We start from the raw sequence: 21,522 nt of genomic DNA, 5'->3' as shown, positions 1-21,522 counted from the left end.
TTAAGTTTTTTTAATATTCTCTCCATCTCTCTTTCACAGCTTCCCTGTCTTTCAACATCTTTCCATTCTCATCCATATCTTCATTTATTTTACTTGGGGAGATATTTTCTGCATTTCTTTCGTTTTTTACTTCTTTCCAATATGATTTCCTGTTCCCTTTATATTTTTCACTTAGTCTTTTTCCAAAGTCTTCATCAACTCTTCTTACTTTCTTTTATTGCTTGTTTTAATTTCATTTTGCATTCTCTATATTTCTTTTTCGTTTCCCTTTTTACTTGTTCAGACACATTTCTTTCTTGAGTTTTCTTAAAAAGTTCCCTTTTCTCTTTTAATATCCTCCTTATCTCTTCTGTCCACCATGAATTTCCTTTTCTTTTTCCATCTCTCACCACTTTCATCCCTAACACTTTTTTTGTTGTAGTTATCATTATTTCTTTAAATGTTCCAAATTTTTTTCAATATTTGTATTATCTTTTACACTTTCCTATTTTTCACTTAAGGCCTCTGCCATTTCACGGTTGTACTCATCTTTTATTTCTTTTTCCTGTAACTTTTCTATCTTCAGTATTTCCTTTTTTACTTCACCTTTCTTTTCAAACACCTACTTTTCTTTCAGCTTTAACTTTGCCAGCACTGCAAGATGGTCAGATCCATCGAACATTCCTCTTACTACCTCTGCGTCACAAATTTATTTTCTCAGCCTTTCATCTACTGCCACATAATCAATCAATCCTTTTTGCTCATTATCTTCTCCCCTCCTCCATGTGTATCGGTGGATATTCTTGTGCTGAAAGGTGTTTGCTTGGAACATTCCCCTCTCAGCACAGACATCCACCAGGCACTCTCCATTTTCATTCTTCCCAGGTATCCCCCATTTTCCCACCACATTCATCACCCACTTTAGCATTCATATCTCCCATCATAATAAGTTTCCTTTCTTCCTCAAAACTCTTCAAACATGCATTCACTTCCTCCCAAAAAGCTTCCCTTTCTCTCAGTCCTTTTTTACTTTTCACATTTACTCGTGCATAAATACACACCCATGCATACTTTTCTAAACCTACTTTTCCTTTCACCCACACAATTCTTGATCCCTTCCAACCATAATCAGTCACACCATTCCACACTCTTTCAGACATCACGTACAATAGCACATCCTTCCTTACTCCTGCCTCTATACTTCTCATCCATCCCCGTCCATACAACCCCCCCAGGCACACCCTCCCACGTACCCTCTCTACCATCACTCACACCAGTTCCTCGAATATGTGTTTCACTCACTCCCAACACATCCACTCTACCATTTACAAAATTTTCAATCATCACTCTCCTCTTTTCCTCACCACCTAAACCATTCACATGTAATGCCGGGATGTGTAGGGAGGAGGAAAAACTTAGAAGTATAAGAAAAAACGTAGGTTAAGTCATTATAAGTGATTACAAGTAGTTATAAGTGAGCATAAGTGATTATAAGTCATTATAAGTCCATCACAGGCATGTAAGTAATTGTAAGAAGCTATCATTAATCACAACCTATGACATAACACCCCCCCCCCTAGACTACAATTACACACGATGGTGCAATACTGTCCCGCCAATTTTTCGGCGTCTACCGTCCCTCCCTTTCCTCCCCTCCCCCTCCCAGCGCACGCATTCGAAGCAGTTGCCAGCCACCTTGCTTGTAAATGTCCTATCGGTTAAATTAAGTCATCCACTTACCTAGATTTTTTCGCTGCTCCAAAAGTAAATTTAGTCACCTTGCAAGTTAAGAAACCATAACCCATATGTAAACTATCCTAATTTTCCCTTTCTTTTAAATTAAACCTTAATAGATTATAATCAGTGACTCTCCCTCCTCCCCCCCATTTTTCCCCCTAGGTGCTCCCCAGTGTTAATTACCGACTCCCCTTTAGTCAATGTGTGTCTTAATTATCGTATAAATGTATTTCTGATCCCAGTAAATGAAATATGATCACTCGCCCGCTCACCCAGCTGTTGTGCCCACAGGTCTGGTGGCCACTCTCTGCCACACCCACACCCACACACACAACCCATACACCTACACGAACCCGTGGTTCTTTCCCGATGTGTTCTTTTCGTTGTTAATCTCAGTACTCCTCTTCTTTCCGTGATAAGGGTTGTAGGAGGGAGACCCCTTAAGCGTTCTTGGAGCCTCAAGGGGTAAAAACGGGGAATCGAACCCCAAAATTTCCTTCCTTTATCCCTTATTGCGGAAAGTACTTTGTGAGTATAGAGGCGTATTACCATTAACCTGTGGTCTTTCTCTAGAGTGAGAAGTGATAGTAAAATAAGGGGCTGTATATTTGTCGTTTTGACGGAAATTGTTATCGCCGTGTTCCGGGCCTTCCCGGAGTGTAAGGTTTTCCCTCCCTGAGTTTTCCTATATCTTATGTACCTGGTTTTGCAATAGATGTACACCCGCGAAAGGGTAAGGTTTTTCGCAGAGAATTCTCAACCATGTTCTGACTACCATTGTGAGAGGAGAATCTAGAACTCAGTCTTGTATCTATTTCGCCCACTTCTGTCAGTTTCGGGAAAATCGTGCCTTCAATTATAGCTGTTAACTGTAAACCGTGTCATCAGTTATGACTATGTATACCTCCTAAACTAAGTACCACATGAATAAATGTACCAACCCATATTTATAGGCCTTTATATCTTATCTTTTCTCCCCGTCGTGAGTCTTGTCCGGACGGCTGTGTAGTTAAAGTACCCTTTTAGCGCCCCGAGTTTTCCCCGCTCACCACGTTACCCCGTGTCCAAGGAATCAGAGTCTCGCTCTGGGTCATTTTAACCCCTAATTAAGTCCTTAGTCTTTTTATATACATATACTTTAAGGTTCCCAGTGAGCTACCGGTGACATAGTTTATCGGTAGATCTCTGGGTGGTGGCAGCAACTCTACCCGCAGGGTGAGTCCCCCTTGATTTATCCCCAGATTCCCCACTAGTTGAATTTTCTTTTAACATCATTTAGTGCCCCGAATTTCCGGGCACGACACACATTAATAGACACCAGTCTCATACATTCCTTTCTCTTCTGCCGTCCTCTGGCCATCGCTCGTGCCTCTAAAAACAAGATAAAAGTATTAGAGGCCACTAATGGGTGGCCAGTCCAATGTGGTGTTATGGAGACTTGCTCTTTGTCAAGGCTAAAAGGATTAAAACATATATAGCAGCTGATGGTTACTGCCCCGTCCCCGTTGGTTCTACCCCGCAGGTTATACTAACGGTGCGCACCACGTGAAGGTGAGGATGGGGTAGGCTACCTTCCCGGTCAGAGGGTAGCCGTATTGCTCCTTTCCCAATACCCTAAACAAGGGAGCTCTACGCATAGGCAGCAAAAACGCACCTCGGATGAACCTCATTGGTTACGATACTGCCACTGCGCAAACATATTTGCCAGCACATCATCCAAGAATCCATCCAGAAGCTTGTTAACTTTTCTGTTTCCAGTCAATATGTCAAGCACCTCATAGTTTGTTGATGTTAGGCCTTGCTTCCACAACCTTATTCCGATAGTTCTCTTTTTCGCTTTATCACAAGCCGGTTTTCTTTATTTCTTGCCTCCTGGTATGCTCTTCTTGCCTCATCTGTTAAGCCTATGCCACAGTCATTCTTTTTTCTTTTTCTCCCTTTTCGCCCTCAGTATTTCCGCATTAAACCAATGCGCATGATCTTTCAGCTATTGCTATGGGTAGGCAGTGGCTGAGTGGTAGCGTGCTGGGCCCACATTCACCGCGTGATGGACGACGCGGGTTCGAATCCCCATGCTACCACCTCGGATTTTTCAGTCACCGCCGAGTGGCTTAAAACTACCCACATGCTGTCCTGAAGACCACCCATCAACCCGGACTCTAGAGGAAACCGTCCAAGTATATCAAGGAGTTCCGGGGGGCAGTATGAGCCAAGAGAAGATGGCGCCACTATAAACACTTGCCTGCGCCATGACGGGCTGGGGCCGACTACCATCCAGGCCCCTCAAGCGAGCCTACCGGCGCTATAGGCGTATACATGCACGTAAAAAAAAAAAAAAAGCAATACGTCAAGGGCGAACTCACCCCCAGCCAACTCACCTCATAAATAGAAGATCACCTCGCTAAGCGCCCACTAATTAAAGTTATACCTCCCCCAAGAGCCCCAGCAAGAGAATATAACCTGTGAGTCACTTAGCTTGGATTGTAGAGGGGTTTCTGATTTAGTGGTCTGAACCGGTCGGCGATGAGTGAGGCCGTCCTTGAAGATAGTAGTTAATGTACAGACGGTCCAAATTAGCTTGGCCAATTTGCACCAAGAGGCCCCGCCCCCATTCTGGCTAAACTCCGCCTCCCTTTCACCTGATTGGCTGTTGATGACATCATAGATTGTATCAAAGACACGTACCAAATATATATGATTGAGATAATCTAGCTTCTTTCATGATTAAAAAATATTCGAAACTTAAATGAATAACGACACTCTACTTAAACAATCAATGCCATCACTTAAGAAACAAAGTACAATCATAATACTGCAAGTTTTCAAGGGAGAATGGGCCCTGCAAAACGAGCACTGAAGGCGATGATAGTAGGCTATCTATAAAGTAATGCACACTTTCCGTCATTATTTCCTACATAGCTCATTCACATATGCATACCAAATATAATCACATAAAAAATATATTCTACAGTAGCTTCATACAAGTATGAATCATTGTATTGAGGAATTAGTGTTGTATCTGTGGCTGTTGCGCTGAGCGTAGCTACATACGTAGCCTACCCGTCGCTCCAAGCGAAAGGCAGGAAACAAAGTTTTTTAATGCATGTAATAATACAGTCCTTTATTAAAGATAAGTTATTTACCCAAAGTACTACATCACAATGAGAAAGAGGGACACTGAGAAAATCAACAAAAAACTAATTGTGTTATGATTTATATCCTCAACTTTGAGTAAATTCTAAACTAACCTAACCTAACTGACTGCAATAGACACTTAACACTTTCAAAGGCTTATAGCTTCCTCCTGGCTTTGATTCTTGCAAAGTCCTCGATCACTTCACGAATACAAACACTCCTGAGTATTTTTTTTTTTTACAGCAGAGGAGTCAGTTCAAGGGCATAAAAAAGTAACAAATGTAAAAAAAAAAAGCCCGCTACTCACTGCTCCTAAAAAGAGTTAGAGGAGTGGCCGAAAGAGGGGTCAATTTCGGGAGGAGAGGTGTCCTGATACTCTCCCCTTGAAAGAGTTCAAGTCGTAGGCAGGAGGAAATACAGATGAAGGAAGATTGTTCCAGACTTTACCAGCGTGAGGGATGAAAGAGTGAAGATGCTGGTTAAATCTTGCGTAAGGGATTTGGACAGTAAAGGGATGAGCTTGAGTAGAAAGTCGTGTGTGGAGAGGCCGCGGGAGGGGGGGAGGCATGCAGTTAGCAAGTTCAGAAGAGCAGTCAGCATGAAAATATCGATAGAAGATAGAAAGAGGGGCAACATGGCGGCGAAATTTAAGAGGTAGAAGACTATCAGTAAGAGGAGGAGAGCTGATGAGACGAAGAGCCTTAGACTCCAATCTGTCCAAGACAGCTGTGTGAGTGGAGCCCCCCACACGTGAAATGCATACTCCATACGAGGGCGGACAAGGCCCCTGTAAATGGATAGCAACTGTGCGGGGGAGAACTGGCGGAGACGGAACAGAACGCCCAGCCTCGAGGAAGCTGATTTAGTAAGAGAAGAGATATGAAGTTTCCAGTTGAGATTTTGAGTTAAGGATAGACCAAGGATGTTTAGTATTGAAGAAGGTGATAGCTGAGTGTTGTCGAAGAATAGGGGATAGTTGTTTGGAAGATTGTGTCGAGTGGATAGTGGAGAAACTGTGTTTTTGAGGCGTTGAAGGACACCAAGTTCTTCTTGCCCAAATCGGAAATGATAGTAAGGTCTGAGGCTAAGCTTTATGCCGCTTCCAGCCTGGAATCATTTAGTTCCTGTTGGGTGGGTCTTGTATTAAAAGAAGTTGAGTAATGTAGAGTAGAGTCATCGGCGTAAGAATGGATAGGACAATTCGTTTTGGAAAGAAGATCATCAATGATGGGAGATAGGACAAAACCCTGCGGAACACCACTATTAATAGGTTTAGGGTAAGAACAGTGACCGTCTACCACAGCAGAAATAGAACGGTCAGAGAGGAAACTGGAGATAAAGGTACAGAGAGAAGGATAGGAACCGTAGGAGGGTAGTTTGTAAAGCAAAGATTTGTGCCAGACCCTATCAAAGGCTTTTGATATGTCCAGCGCAATAGCAAAGGTTTCACCGAAACGGCTAAGAGAGGATGACCAAGAATCAGTTAGGAAGGCAAGGAGATCACCAGTAGAACGCCCCATGCGGAACCCATACTGGCGATCAGATAGAAGGTCAGAAGTCGAAAGGTGCTTTTGAATCTTCCGGTTAAGGATTGATTCAAAAGCTTTAGATAGACAAGAAAGCAAAGCTATAGGAAGGTAGTTTGAGGGATTGGAACGGTCACCCTTTTTAGGCACAGGCTGTATGAAGGCATACTTCCAGCAGGAAGGAAAGATAGATGTTGACAGGCAGAAGCGAAAGAGTTTGACCAGGCAGGGGTGTCAGCATTAAAGCACAGTTTTTAAGGACAATAGGACAATAGGAAATAGTTTATGTTCAGCACTAAAAAGGGTCAGAGACGCCAAACGACTTTCTCCCATGGTACTGCGAAGTGTTCTTGATTCTTTTTAGCTTAGAAAACGATCTCTTTCCAGTGAAGTTCGTCACGAACATTGACGAATAGATACATTGAGCTATCTCCACGTTGGCGAACGCTGCAATCACATCACAGTTGTGTATGGTTGAATACATTGTGACTTGAGTCGATTTTTCCTGGCTTCCTTCTTCTAGAGCTGTCTTGAGGAATGTCTGGAAATGCACAATTTCTGAGACCAGACAAGGTTCCATGAAGTTTGGATAGCTCCTGACCAGATTGGCTGCAGAGTCCCTGAGCTTGTCTGTCTGCATAGTCATGATGTTAGACAGGAATGCGAACCGCTGCTGAAGTGTTTCATAGGATTTTAAGCGATCTCTGAGTGATAGTATTAGCAGATCAGTGATGGGTATGTATGATGTGGTCCTGAATCTCTCCTTGGGTGACAGCTTTGTGTCCTCTGCGCTATCTGCTTCATTATGATGTCACTTCCGCCTTCGCACACGTCCTCGATCGTCTTTATATTTATTATGACCACATTTTTGGACAGCAATCTGTTCGTAGTCATCGAGCCGGTCCCGTTGATCTTGAACAAACTCAATCAGTGATTTGAGTAGATTTGATGCTACGTTCTAATCAAGGCCTGGCTTCTGCATATGCTGACTTGTCGCATTAAATCTCTTAAGGATGTTCTGCCATGTTACTAAGAGAATTACTGTTTCAAGTTTCTGCATTTCCTGCACAAGACCAGATGCCTCGATCATATCTAACATCTGCATTTAGATGTTCGTCCACTGCTAGATTTTCTAGTACCACTATGTTTTGCTCGTAGCCATTGGCTATGGCTTCTACAACATCTGCTCAGGCCGACCATCGTGTGTCTGGCAAGCACTTGATAACTGGTAAGCATTGCAGCGCATCTCGATGTTTGCGCCAACGATATGTTGACTTGACCAGATAAACATACAGACGTTGAACCGTGCCAAACATGGTCACTGCAACATTCAGCAGCACACATCCCAACAAGATTCAGTGAATGAGTCATGCAAGGGACAAACTCTGCAAATTCACAATGACATTTTATGTGCGCCTGGGTGTCATTGTATTTTGCAGACATGTTGCTCGCGTTATCATACGATTGACCGCGACAGTCACAGGTGGGAATAGTGTTTCTGCAAAAAAATCAGTACTACTTTTGCAATTTCCTTTCTAGTATAATTCAGTATGGGTACAAACGTCAAAAAACGCTCTACTGGCCCCTCTGGCAACATGTACCAAATGGTTAGGCATTGCTGGTCCATATGAGACACGTCTGGAGTGGAATCCACAGATATGGAGTAATATTTGGCATTTTTTAACTTCTGCCACTATGGTAGACATACCATTTTGGTAATAAATGTGCCGCGAGAAAAAGTCGTACTTGCTAATAAGCTCAAATGTTTTACGTGACTCAAGTCAGGGATTATATTGATATGACACGAAAGGATGGCAGTGGTATCCTTGAATTAAACGGAAAAGTGCTTATATTAATGTAATGGAGTTGGCGCGGGGCCCCTAAATGCGCGGGGCCCTGGGCCGCGGCCCAATGGGCCATGCCCTAAATTCGGCCCTGAATGTCGAAAGGAATGTTCTGAACATCTGTGGACATCTGTGGTAGCATGGTACCTTATTCTGCAGGACGGTGGCTGGTTGGAGGTGAAGTAATGGAGCTAGAGGACAACACATCTGCACACCACAAGAGCTGCTCGCAGACTGACTGGTAGGGGTGGCCCGGGTGGGCAGGTACCGGTACCAGTACCGGTACTTCACTTATTTTTTTTCATTGTAAAATGATTTACTAATGGGGTAAAGAAAAATATATTTGTTCTTATGTTTTATTAGGTATTATCTACACTATATCAATTTGTTTTTTTAGGAAAAATATGATGTTGAAAGCATTTGCTAATATATATATATATATATATATATATATATATATATATATATATATATATATATATATATATATATATATATATATATATATATATATATATATATATATATATATATATATATATATATATATATATATATATATATATATATATATATATATATATATATATATATATATATATATATATATATATATATATATATATATGTGTGTGTGTGTGTGTGTGTGTGTAGCAAACATATCCAGTGCTTTAAATACAGCAGCAACATTCTATGCATGCTAAATTACTATAATCCCTTTGCAACTGTGGTAACCCGGATGTCACACTGGTCCTGTGTCCCAGGGTAATGGGTTCCCTAACATCACAGGCTCATGGGCTAATGTTACAGAGATGAGCACTGAGGCCACGTGCTGCTACAGCGTATGCCCCCAGCCTTTACCTTTTGCAAAATGCTCTTAGCTGAGTAAAAATATCATACTAACTGTACAAGTGCCAGATAATGGCAAGCATTGCATACTGCTTGACAGGGCAGAGAACAAAAGCTTCTAAGCATTACAACTGAAATAAACAATGGGAGACACTCAAAGCTTGTTAACTGAACATGACCCAATTTATAACAGGCAAAACCAACAATGGTGCGTTATATACAATGAAAACTGTATAAAAATGTTGCAAGGCACATCAATATAAGAGCAAAGCATCATAAAACATGCTGAAATACATGATGGAGGACATTAAGAAGGTAACACATGAGTTGTCTTAAATGGAATGCAATAACTTGGGTGGTCCTGGGAGACAGGCGAGCCTGGAGGTGAAAATGGAATGTAGGACACGGTATGATCTCACAAGCTCTGACCTTGGTGTTAGGGTCATGAAGATATTAAGCTCAGCAGGCACAACTATGCAGCGGAGGCACATATGATAAAAGCAAATGAGACAAAATAAGGCAACTCATAGTGTAAGAAAATAGCAGGAAAGTTATGCTGCAGTATGTGACACACCAAATTACAGGGCAGAGAGTGATATGTATTTCATAGGCTACATCAGTAAACATGTAGCATTTATTGCAGGAAGCACACATTAAAGTTGGATGTAATAAAATATATGTTTTTAGCACACATTAAAGTTGGATGTAATAAAATCATTTGATATGAAACTCCTTGAACTGGCCAACCAAACAAACCACTCTCTGTCCCCCCCCCCCCCCCCCTTTCAAAAAAGCATTATTTTTCACAAGGTTTATGAGGCATTAGGCAAGAATATCAACTGCCATTACATTTTGTAAATCATACCTATGTGATTATGTATATCATATAAAGCAGAAAAAAATTTGCAAGCTGTAATACAAACAAGATTACTCCTGGAAGCCACATTAATGATGCCAGACACGTGATGATAGACACTTAGTGTGATGAAATTACATGCTGTATTTCACATTATGAAACCAAGCCAAGTGTCACTGCAGGACATTATTCGGTAAGGCAGACACCAAAAGCTTGCTACCTGAACAAGATTAAATATAACAGGCAAAATCCACAATAAAGCATTGCATACTGTTGGGTAGGGAAGAGAACAAATGCTTCCAAGCATTACACCTGAAATAAACAATGGCAGATATTCAAAGCTTGTGAGCTGAACAAGATCTGATTTATAACAGGCAAAACCAACAATGGTGCATTACATGCGATATCTGGCAGGGGATTCCTTGCATTACAATTGGAAAGTGGCAGACACCTAAAGCTTTTTAACTGAACAAGATCTGATTTATAACAAGCAAAACCAACAATGGTGCATTACGTGTGATATCTAGCAGGGAAGATAAATGATTCCTTGCATTACAACTGGAAAGTGGCAGACACCCAAAGCTTGTTAATTGAACAAGATCTGATTTATAACAAGCAAGCCCAACAATGGTGCATTACTTGCAATATTTGGCAAAGTATATGGAAAAAAATTCTTGGCGTAATAAGAGTAATACTAAATAATGGCAAATCCCACGAAGTTTCTCTTCTTTTGACAAAGCCTGTGCTCTTTGCTGCAGGGCTGTCAGAGTCTGTTTGCTCCAGCCAACATGTACTGAAATACCCCTGAGTCATGAGTGAAGTGTTGAAACTGAAGGCAAGTGAAATACTGTGCTCAGAAATCTATTAGAATTTGGACTTTGATAGTATAAGGCCAGAGCAAACCTCCTCTCTTGTAACCCATATCTCCTACTAGGCTTAGATCTTGGCATCTTGCAGCATGTTGAACCTGACCTCAGAAAAAATCCATCCCTATTGGATCTAAAAAATTGCTGGCTCTGGGCAAAAACTGCCCAGGATTTGTAACAGCCTGGGCTTTGAGCTGCCTTGCCTCCCGGTGCAGACGACAGACTGTTGTGTGCAGCAATTTTCACTTTTCATGTCTGAAAATACATGAAAAAATATTTAATCACAATTAATCACAATTCTAAATAATAAAATATGTGCATGTAATTGCATTATTTTCAGTGCTATAAGGACAGTGAATCTAAGCATTGACATTATGTCTGCACGCCAGCATCGATGGAAGGCTTCACTTAGATTGCCTGACAAGAGTAATATTTTCAGGAGAGATGGGGGAGAGGATACAACTGGAGACTCTTGACAGATATAATGTCTAGATCTACAAGCACCCATTTACCATATATTTCTTTGATGTTCAGTCCATACTAAAACATTTGTCAATGTGTTGCCACACAAAAATATAAAAATTCCCTGTTTCTGCAATGTTAGTCATACCTAAGCCCTGCTAAACCATCCAAGTGAATCAAGAATGAGTTCTGGGCGGCAGCATGAGCCAATACTAAATGGCACCACAAAAAAAATAAAAAAAATAAAAAAGCCTGCATCATGACGGGCCTGGGCCGACCGCCAGGCGCCTGTAGAAAACCTACCGGCGCCATAGGCAGGTGATAAAAAAAAAAAAAAAAAAAAAGATCACATCAGAAGAATGGACAAAGGTTTGTTAGTGGCACTTCAAGGTTATGCTACCTCTTCAAAGATTGGCCAGTGATGGTTTAAAGTGGAACAGGATAAACAAGAAACAGGTAGATATCTGTGGACACTACTGTTACTATCAAATGCCAGCCTATGGCAAAATTTGAACCTATGCTATCAAAAACATACGACCCATATGCTGATCACTCAACTAATCGTAACGGTACTACACCCATAGAAACATAATAAAGAGTTTAAATATATCATTCAAAATTTCAACCTTTTTACATACTTTTTTTTTGAGATATGAAGCCTACTGGTGTAACAGTTGAATATTGAACTCAATTTGTATGCAGAGATGTGAGGTATGTTATTAAGCTGTAATGTTTCCAACACATTAGTTGTGATTAAAGCAACACGGAATAGTAACTAAAGAGGATAAATTATCACTGAGAACAAGAGGTTCCTTACTATATTGTGGTGAGCTTGATGGCCGAGTCGAGTTTCCTCCAATCCCATCAAGTTCACACCTGTTGAGAGGCAATTTTTTAATCAAAGTGAAAAATGGATGCAAATGGTCACTAAAACTAGTTATTATACTTGGTGTCACAAATTTGGGCAAAGAATTTAGGGAAGGACTCCTGGACTTGGCGTCACTGATGAGGTAAATGATCTCGTGCACTCATTGGGCTATAATATATACATTGTTATAATGTGTATTATTGTCTTGTTACTATATATTACCTGCTGATAATGGAAATACATGTCAGGATTAATCATCAAATACAAGGAAAAAAGAATCATGTATGGAAATTGTGAACTTTTAAGTTCATGTAACAAAGTTTATTATACACAAAAAGGTTGGATACTTCAGATGTAAAAGATTTTTGGATATAACATCACCCCCTTCCTCCATATTGGTTCTTTAAAGCAAGGGTTGACTACAGCTGATTATTATTTGCGGCAGGTTACACGACACTTTTTTTAGTGCAAACCATCTGGAAATCAATGATCATTATAAGGAATACTTCTCATGAGTAGCTACTAAAACTTGACAACCTAGAAGGATGCACCATCAGACTGTAAAGGATAGATATATTATAAGACATAGCTACATTGGTGGATCCAAAGGGGGGCCCAGGTCCCCCCAATGTTCCTGAGTGATACAGGAAAACTAGCTCAAAAGCGCGCTGCGGCTAAAACAATGCTTTGGCACAAAGTCCAGGCCGTTATACCCATTGATTTAGGTCACTTCACCAGTTTTTCAAGACCAGGACTGCCTAGAATGGCTAATCGGTAATGCTAATGCTCCTTCCACCCGCAAAAAGTCTGACGTCCTCCCAAAAACTCATTTCCTGGATCTACACCCAAAGACATACCGTAACATGGTTCAGTGATCATGGACAAAAAAAAAAAAAAAATATTAAGACAATCAATATCCAATCATTTCAGGATACATAAATCAGCATCCATATGAAGGAATTCTACAACTTAAAAGTGATGTTGAGCAGGGCATGTGTTAAGTGACTTGCACAGTCTATTTTGTGAAGTCATAATTAGATTAATAACACAACAATCAACAAACACTAGATGAAGTATTCATACCAAAATCAGTACATGGAGCTGGTGCACTGCAATGGGAAGCACATTCCTGCAGCTCACCAAGAGGGTTGAATGCTGCCATGTACTTCAGGGGGTGGCTAAATGTCTTCACCCTTTGCCTCTTTCTTGGACTCTCCCCTTCAGCTGCCACATTCTCTTGGATGATATCGGACGTGTTCGGATCTGTTGGGATGTGGTTGCGTTAGATGTGGAATAACATACGACAGTGGAACATGGAAGGAAAGAGTATGTCCACACGGTAAAATACAGAGATGAGGATTGCACTGCATTAGTTGAGTGATTACAAGATGTAAATTGAAATGCTTTGGATACTGAAAGGATGTACGGAGACAACTGGGTGAGAAGGGAGAGAGATGCAGATTTTTGTTATATAGCTAGATACACCAATGAAGACTTAGGACATACACATTCAGAAAGACCACAATTTTGGCTGCTAGACAGAAAAACACTAGATGTCAAAGTGCCAGGACATTGAAGGAAGTAATAATAAGAAAAGCAATAATAATTAATGAGTATACATATATTTCTGATATTTTTGTTTATCTTAATACTAGTGTTGGAATTTTCAAACACTAAGAATATACTAAATAAATATTGATAAATTAATTAAAATAAATACATTAATTGTACTAATACTACCACTAACAATATCAACAGCACTGCACCTAATAGACTGAGCAATAAACTGAGTCTGATATGTAACCATAATTAAACTGTCTCTGTCTGAGTGTTATGTGAAGCTTGCTCCATGCACCGTGATAGGAATGGCATAGATGCATGCAGGTTGCTGAGATACTTACAGTCACCAGCCACTTGTAGATATGGCACCAAAATGTGTTGGAAGCATTGGCGGCCAACTTCCATTTATTTAACTATTATTTTCTTTAAACAAAGGAGACAGCTCAAGAGCAACAAAGCGTACTAGAAAAAAAAAGCCCCACTACTCGCCACTCCCAAACAGACAAAAGTAGAGTCTTGATACACTCTTCTTGAAGGTCAAATTATAGGCACGAGGAAATGCGGACAATGGAAGGCTGTTCCAGTTTATCAGTGTAAGGGATGAAAGAGTGGAGATAGGCTGGTTAACTTTTGCATAAGATGTTTGGCAAGATAGAACATGCAGTAATTGACTTAAATTAGAAAAGTATAGATTTAGGAGGGAAATGGGCAGGCATTGGTTTAATAATAGGGTGGTGGGGGAATGGAATATATTCCGCAATCACATAGTGAGTGCAGGGACGATAGCTTGTTTTAAGAGTAGACTGGATAGCTACATGGACGAGGCTAACAGGTGGTAATGGGGTGGAATCTGGAGCTGCCGTGTGTAGGCCATTCGGCCTCTTGCCGCGGGAGGAGGGGAGGCATGCAGTTAGCAAGTTCAGAACAACTGTCAGCGTGAAAATGATTAGAATTTCCACATTATCATTATTTATATATATCACTTACCCCGGGTGGCATCCTTCCGTAATAAATGTAGCTTCACACCAGGCTGTGTCCTCTTTATCACCACAAAGGGACATGATTTGAGGCTCCGGCTGGTAAACGTGGCGGCCGCGGCGGTGTTATGATTTTTGAACGAGGCAGCGTTGCCATCGGAGCAGAGAAAGATATTGCTGCGAATAGCGGTATAATAAACAGTATAAGTTAGACCGAGATAATTATATTCACCCACTCTTTCCCCCTACAAACCAATGACTCAATGTATATATATCATCATTACTGATGGAAGTCAGCGTGCGTGCTAAAACAATGAGTTTGGAAGAAAAAACATGATCACATAGTTTTAAAGAACGGCAGTAGGGCTACAATTCCTTGGTTCATTCCAGTATGTATAAAGAAAGGTTAAACACATAAAACACATCTAACCACACATGCAGAGAAAGTAATATAATTGCGGTATAATAATATAACAATAATAGCATTACTCATGACATGCTGTCAGGCTATATCTACCTAGTAAATATATACAGTATATATAGTTCCTACTGTTCATTTTTATATTTATCTACCTTTATTTTTTTATTTAAAATGGGAAATAACCAGACTGAAGAAAAAAAGTAGCAACATTTGCTGCTTGATCCCATGTAGCAACACTGCTGATTGGTTCTGGGGGTTGGGGGTGGGTCTGGAGGGGGGGAGGCGCCTGAATGTAAACAAAGCTACTCCTGCGCCATCTGTTGCAACCGACATACACCAACACCCGCCCACGGTTTCCCATAGAGGCCCCCTCTCCTGTTCTATAGTCTCCTTGAGCTGAACGGTACGGTACCGGTACCAGATTGCTCGGATTTATTTATTGGATTTATTGATAATACTTCATGTCCGATTTTTTTTTAGGTTGCTAATAAATATTGTTATTGTTATTAGACTATGATCGAGTACATCCATAATAACTATACATGCTATTTTTTTATCGAAAAAATAAATATTCACTTCATTCAGAGAGAGAGAGAGAGAGAGAGAGAGAGAGAGAGAGAGAGAGAGAGAGAGAGAGAGAGAGAGAGAGAGAGAGAGAGAGAGAGAGAGAGAGAGATCACCACACAGTGAGTGGATATCTCTGTGATATGGGTACTCGATCATAGTCTAATAACAATATTTATTAGCAACCTAAAAAAGAAAAAGAATCGGACATGAAGAATTATCCAGTAACTCCAATAAATAAATAAAATAATAAAATAATGGAAACGGGAGCTGTGATGGAAACGGAAAGCAGGACAAAATGGTGGGAACTTGGGGAGACGGTCAGCGAGGCAGTGACTCAGCGTCTACACACACAGGGCCCATACCGCGTGATACCACATGGAGGCGGGCGAGCGCCGAGCGTCACTAAGATCCGAACGGTACCGGTACTAGCGGCAATGAGCAGTGCCGAGTGATCATGACGCTTCCCGGCACCCGAGTGATCATGAGGCTTCGCGGTACCAGGTACCGGAACCTGGTGCCGCGAGGAATCGATTCCTCGCGGTACCCGGTTCCGGTGCCTGGTACCGCGAAGCCTCATGATCACTCGGGTGCCGGGAAGCGTCATGATCACTCGGCACTGTGCATTTTTTTTTCTTTTTTACGTTGTTCCCTATTGCGCCGGTAGGCATCTTCCCGGTGGGGCCTGATGGTCGGCCCAAGGCTTCTTCCAGGTGGGGCCTGATGCTCGGCCCAGCCCGTTCTGGCGCAGGCGAGTGTTTATAGTGGCGCCATCTTGCATTGGCTCATGCTGCCCCCCGGAACTCGTTCTTGATTCGCTTGGACGGCTTCCTCTAGAGTCCGGGTTGATGGGTGGTCTTCAGGACAGCATGTGGGTAGTTTTAAGCCACTCGGCGGTGACTGAGAAATCCGAGTGGTAGCGTGGGGATTCGAACCCGCGTCGTCCATCACGCGGTGAATTTGGGCCCAGTACGCTACCATTTCGGCCACCGCCTACCCTAAAGCCGCTAGTACCGGTACCGTTTGGATCTTAGTGACGCTCGGCGCTCGCCCGCCTCCATGTGGGATCACGCGGTATGGGCCCTGTGTGTGTTGACGCTGAGTCACTGCCTCGCTGACCGTCTCCCCGAGTTCCCACCATTTTGTCCTGCTTTCCGTTTCCATTATTTTATTATTTGATTTATTTATTGGAGTTACTGGATAATTCTTCATGTCCGATTCTTTTTCTTTTTTAGGTTGCTAATAAATATTGTTATTGTTATTAGACTATGATCGAGTACATCCATAATAACTATACATGCTATTTTTTTATCGAAAAAATAAATATTCACCTCATTCAGAGAGAGAGAGAGAGAGAGAGAGAGGGTTTTCTTTACAGGAAATTTATTTGGGAATTTCATCAGAAGTCATAGATAAAAAAAAATACTTTGGGTACCGGTACCAGTACCGGTACTAACGGTACCTGAGTTTTCGGTACCAGTACTACCGGTACTCAAATTAACGGTACTTGCCCATCCCTACTGACTAGGGAGGGGGAAGTGAAGGCGCCAGACACCAAGGCAAGTATGGAGAAGGTATGGTCATACGGGCGGGAGGAAATCACTCGTTGGCAACTCCTATAGCCTAACCACGCTTGGCCACGCCCCATATCCTCGTTGTCTGCCCAAACCGACGACTTCACACACCTCATTCCCACCCTGACCCCAACATTCGTTTTTACGAAAACTGAGACCACCATCATCTTCCTGAGAAAATTCTGCATCACACTAGCTTAAAATTGTAACAATAATGTAAAATTACACATACGAAAATCAGAGTTAAGTGAACTATGGAGTACACATTTTCTTGCACTTATTTCCCTTCAACTCCTTAGTACTCAGCTGGTTTTCGTCGCATCACTTTTATAAGCACAGATCCTAAATCTGCATGCTTTTCTGCTTCTGATGGTGTAGGGTACGTCCCGAGGTAAAAATATACATAGGGTCAAAATCGCCTCCGAACATAAGCCGAGCCGTGACGGCGTTCATTCGCCTCGGCATTTGTTTACTCAAGTCAGACTCGCCGCTCACGCACAGACCCAAGGCCAAGGCGTGAGGTGAGCGGCGAGTCTGACTTGAGTAAACAAATGCCGAGGCGAATGAACGCCGTTACGGGGCGGCTTATGTTCGGAGGCGATTTTGACCCAATGCATATTTTTCGTATGTGTAATTTTACATTATTGTTACAACTTTATGCTAATGTGATGCAGAATTTTCTCAGGAAGATGATGATGGTCTCCGTTTTTCGTAAAAATGAATGTTGGGGGTTAGGAAACAGGGTAGGAGTGAGGAGGTGTGTGAAGTCATCGGTTTGGGCAGACAACGGGGATAGGGCGGGGCTTACTTAGGCTCTAGGAAGGAGTGGAGCTTATCGAGACGCCAGCCAATCATCGTCCAGGATGAGATGCCGTGAACATTTCTATTAATATTTTTTATTCACCGACAATTGCTTCATAGGGTAGGTATATAACAAAAAAATCCACACATTTTATTTTATTGTAGTAGTTTATAACATAAAAGACATCCAAGAGGTCCCAATAAAAAAGCTCATTTCAAAATTTGGTTCTTCACGTTCTATGAGAGTGACGATACCTCTCTATATACTTGCCTTGCCAGACACTGCCTGGCGCGGGAAATCCTGTAAAAACGTGTTTTGCGCAGGTGCCGCGTCAAAATAGTATACCATGATACCTGAGCAGGGTTAATTCCTAACACAACACTATCTCTTTTTAAATCAGAGGACAGAGGCTCTTATACTCATCGCTAGCTATACCATTATATAGCTTAACCAGGCAGGTATCAATCAATCAATCAATGGGGGCATACGCCGGGAAGGGCGTCGCCTCGCCCACCCTACGACGCCAAGCCCGCGGGTCCTTCCGGGCGAGTCTCCATGCAGGCCCCCTTCCCAACCCGAGTACCTCCCGGCAGGATCTATCGACTTGCTCCAGCAACGAACTTCGTGGGCGTCCCCTTGGTCTCCTCCACTCAGGATTGTCTCTTACAGAGACAGCCTGATGAGCAGGATCAGCTTCCGGAAAACGTGCCACGTGCCCGTATAGCCGGAGTTGTCGTTGACGGACTATGTCGAATCAGTCTCATGGAGTAGTCGCCGGTTTGACACAAAGTCATTCCAGTGATATCCCATGATTCTGCGTAGACACTTATTACCAAAGGCATCAACCCGCCTCTCCAAGTCCCCATTTAGTGTCCATGTCTCACAACTATAGAGTAAGACAGGGAGCACAAGGGACTTGAAGATCCGAATCTTTGTCCTTCTGCACAGGTATCGACAACGTCATATACTCGTGTTGAGCGAGTCCATTACACCGTGGGCCACACCAATCCGCCGTAAGACTTCCTGGCCACACTCACCGTCGTTGTGAACTACGCTACCAAGATACGTGAAACTTTCTGAGATCTCAACGACCTCGCCACACGCATGAACAGACTGTACTGTGTCATCCAGCAAGCCTCCAAACACCTGTACCTTGGTCTTGGCCCAGGAGACCTGGAGTCCCAAGGGCTTCGCCTCCTCGTGCAGTGCCTCGAGAACCATCACCAAAACCTCTAGCGACTCCGACAGGATTACTGTATCATCAGCAAAAACAAGGTCAGTGACCCCGGTATTGCCAATGGATGCTCCGCAATGTTTCTGGTCCACAACTCTGCCCAGTACCCAGTCCATACAAGCGTTGAAAAGCGATGGGGCAAGGACACAGCCCTGCCTCACTCGGGACCGCATTCACGGGAAAGAAGCTGGACAAGCACCCCCCACACTTCACAGCACTCTCTGTCCCAGAATAAAGGCCAATCAGCAGACCAATAGTCCTCGCAGGAATCCCAAGGAGTCGTAGAAGATCCTAGAGTGCCTCACGATGCACTGAATCAAACGCCTTCTTGAGATCGACATAGGCTGCAAGCATCCCCTGTCGAAACTCACGTCGGCGCTCCACCAGTACGCGAAGCGCTAGGATACGATCAGTTGTTGACTTGCCAGGCGTGAACCCAGACTGCAGGTCTCTGCAGCTTCAGCAGCTGGCTACGAATTCGCATCAGCAATAGGTGGGTAAGCACCTTGCCTGGCACACTGAGCAGTGTAATACCACGGTAGTTGTTGCAGTCCTGGCGGTCCCCTTTCCCTTTCCAGATAGGGACGACCAATTCCCTCTTCCAGTCAGGAGGAATGGTACCGGACTGCCATACGGCAGTCAAGACCGCATGCAACCCGCGGATCATGGCCTCACCTCCAGCTTTGAGCAGCTCCGCACTGATGTTACAGGTGCCAGATGCCTTCCCACCCCTCAACTTGGCCACAGCCTCTCTGACCTCAGCCAGAGAAGGTGGGGTTTCGTCAATGGGTGGGTCAGCATCCGTCACCTGCAACTCAGCAACTGGAAGCTGCCCACGTGGAGGGTCCGCCATGTACAGCTGTTCAAAGTACTCAGCCCAACGAGCCCTCTGTCCATCCATGTCCGACATGAGGCAACCGTCAGCTGTTCGGATAGCGCTCACCTGAGAGGGAGACTTAGAGCGGAGCTTCTTCAGGGCTCGGTAAGTAGGTCGGAGGTCATTAGCATTTAAGTGGCCCTCGACTTCCTCAGCGAAACCCCTGACATACCTCTCCTTGTCTCTCCTCAGGAGAGCTCTAGTCCTAAGTGACAGAGCCCTGTATTGGTCCCGGTTCCCAGCAATCTGGCAGCGCGACTCTCCTCGATATTCTCCAGCGTCTCCCCCGAGGCAAAGCCACTCCTAAATCTCGGGCGCTCTCCAATGCACTCCTTGGCAGCTTGCAGAGTCTCACAATTTGAGACTATCACTGCATACTCCTGAGCACATGCCAGGTCCTTCAGCCTCTCAAGATGGAACACAGTAGTGTTGCATCTCGAAATTCTTCTTGACCTGACATAAAGCTTGAGTGTTGCAACAACAAGCCGGCCTATGGTCAGTTGCAAAGAACTCAGCACTCCGGTAAACCCTGTAGTTCTGAAGGATCCTCCAACGAGTACTTACGAGAATGTGGTCGATCTCCTTTGCTACCCCTCCGGCATCGCTATACCAAGTCCAGCGGTGCAGCTCTGGTCTCTGGTACCAGGAACCCGCAATTCTCAACCTTTTGAATTTTAAAAAATTCAGGAGGAGAGAGCTGTTGATGTTCCTGGTACCAGATCCATGGGGACCAACACAGCTCGTAGCCAACCCTGTCAGTGCCAGTAGTAGCATTGAAGTCGCCCAGGACAATGAGTGTGTCCCGGGGAGGGCACGTACAATTTTCACGTACCACCGAGCCATGTTCACAGATTTCATGACATTTAATAGTAAATTTCCGCATTACAGAGTTTATCAATATTTCTGGTTGAAAACTTCTTCGCTGTCTGAACGTATTTTTTTTTTTCTCTGCACTGCTTCCTTCATATATGAAATTTCAAAGGTTACCAATTGATACACAGGGGATATACAACATATTTAATCGACACACACCCATTGCACAATATCACAGTCTATGGGCCGCTTTCACAGTCACTTTTGTTTGTTTTGATCGTTACCAATGAGCGGCGATCGCCGCTACCAACAAGAAATCCGCTTTCACAGTCGTCTTTCGCGGCGCTGTTTGTTTGCATCAGTACCAGAGATTGGAACCTCTGGTAATGAAGCTCCTGGTGGCCAGGGGGGCTCCCCAGTGGAGCTTACCAATGACATTAATTAGGAAATAGTACAAATTCTTGCCCTTAGGTGGTTATATTATTTCTTTAAATGGATGTAAAAGTATTACACAATACAGCAACACGTTGCACGACTTCAATGGTAATATGAGAAAAAAAATAGAAGACTTTGAATGA

The 21,522-nt window shown here is 43.0% G+C and overlaps 1 long non-coding RNA gene across 1 annotated transcript; it reads right to left on the bottom strand.

Moving 5' to 3' along the window:
* Positions 1-8,911: 8,911 nt before the first annotated feature.
* LOC127003967 (uncharacterized) lies at positions 8,912-15,068 on the bottom strand. The gene is made up of 4 exons (XR_007757485.1): positions 14,670-15,068; positions 13,206-13,385; positions 12,072-12,130; positions 8,912-11,047 (listed from the first exon to the last, which is right to left on the bottom strand). It is a non-coding gene; the product is annotated as an uncharacterized LOC127003967 (long non-coding RNA).
* Between the last annotated feature and the right edge of the window lie 6,454 nt (positions 15,069-21,522).

The sequence above is a fragment of the Eriocheir sinensis genome, chromosome 27, assembly GCF_024679095.1.
Source record: "Eriocheir sinensis breed Jianghai 21 chromosome 27, ASM2467909v1, whole genome shotgun sequence".
Taxonomy (NCBI): domain Eukaryota; kingdom Metazoa; phylum Arthropoda; class Malacostraca; order Decapoda; family Varunidae; genus Eriocheir; species Eriocheir sinensis.
This window is presented reverse-complemented; position numbering and strand designations above follow the sequence as displayed.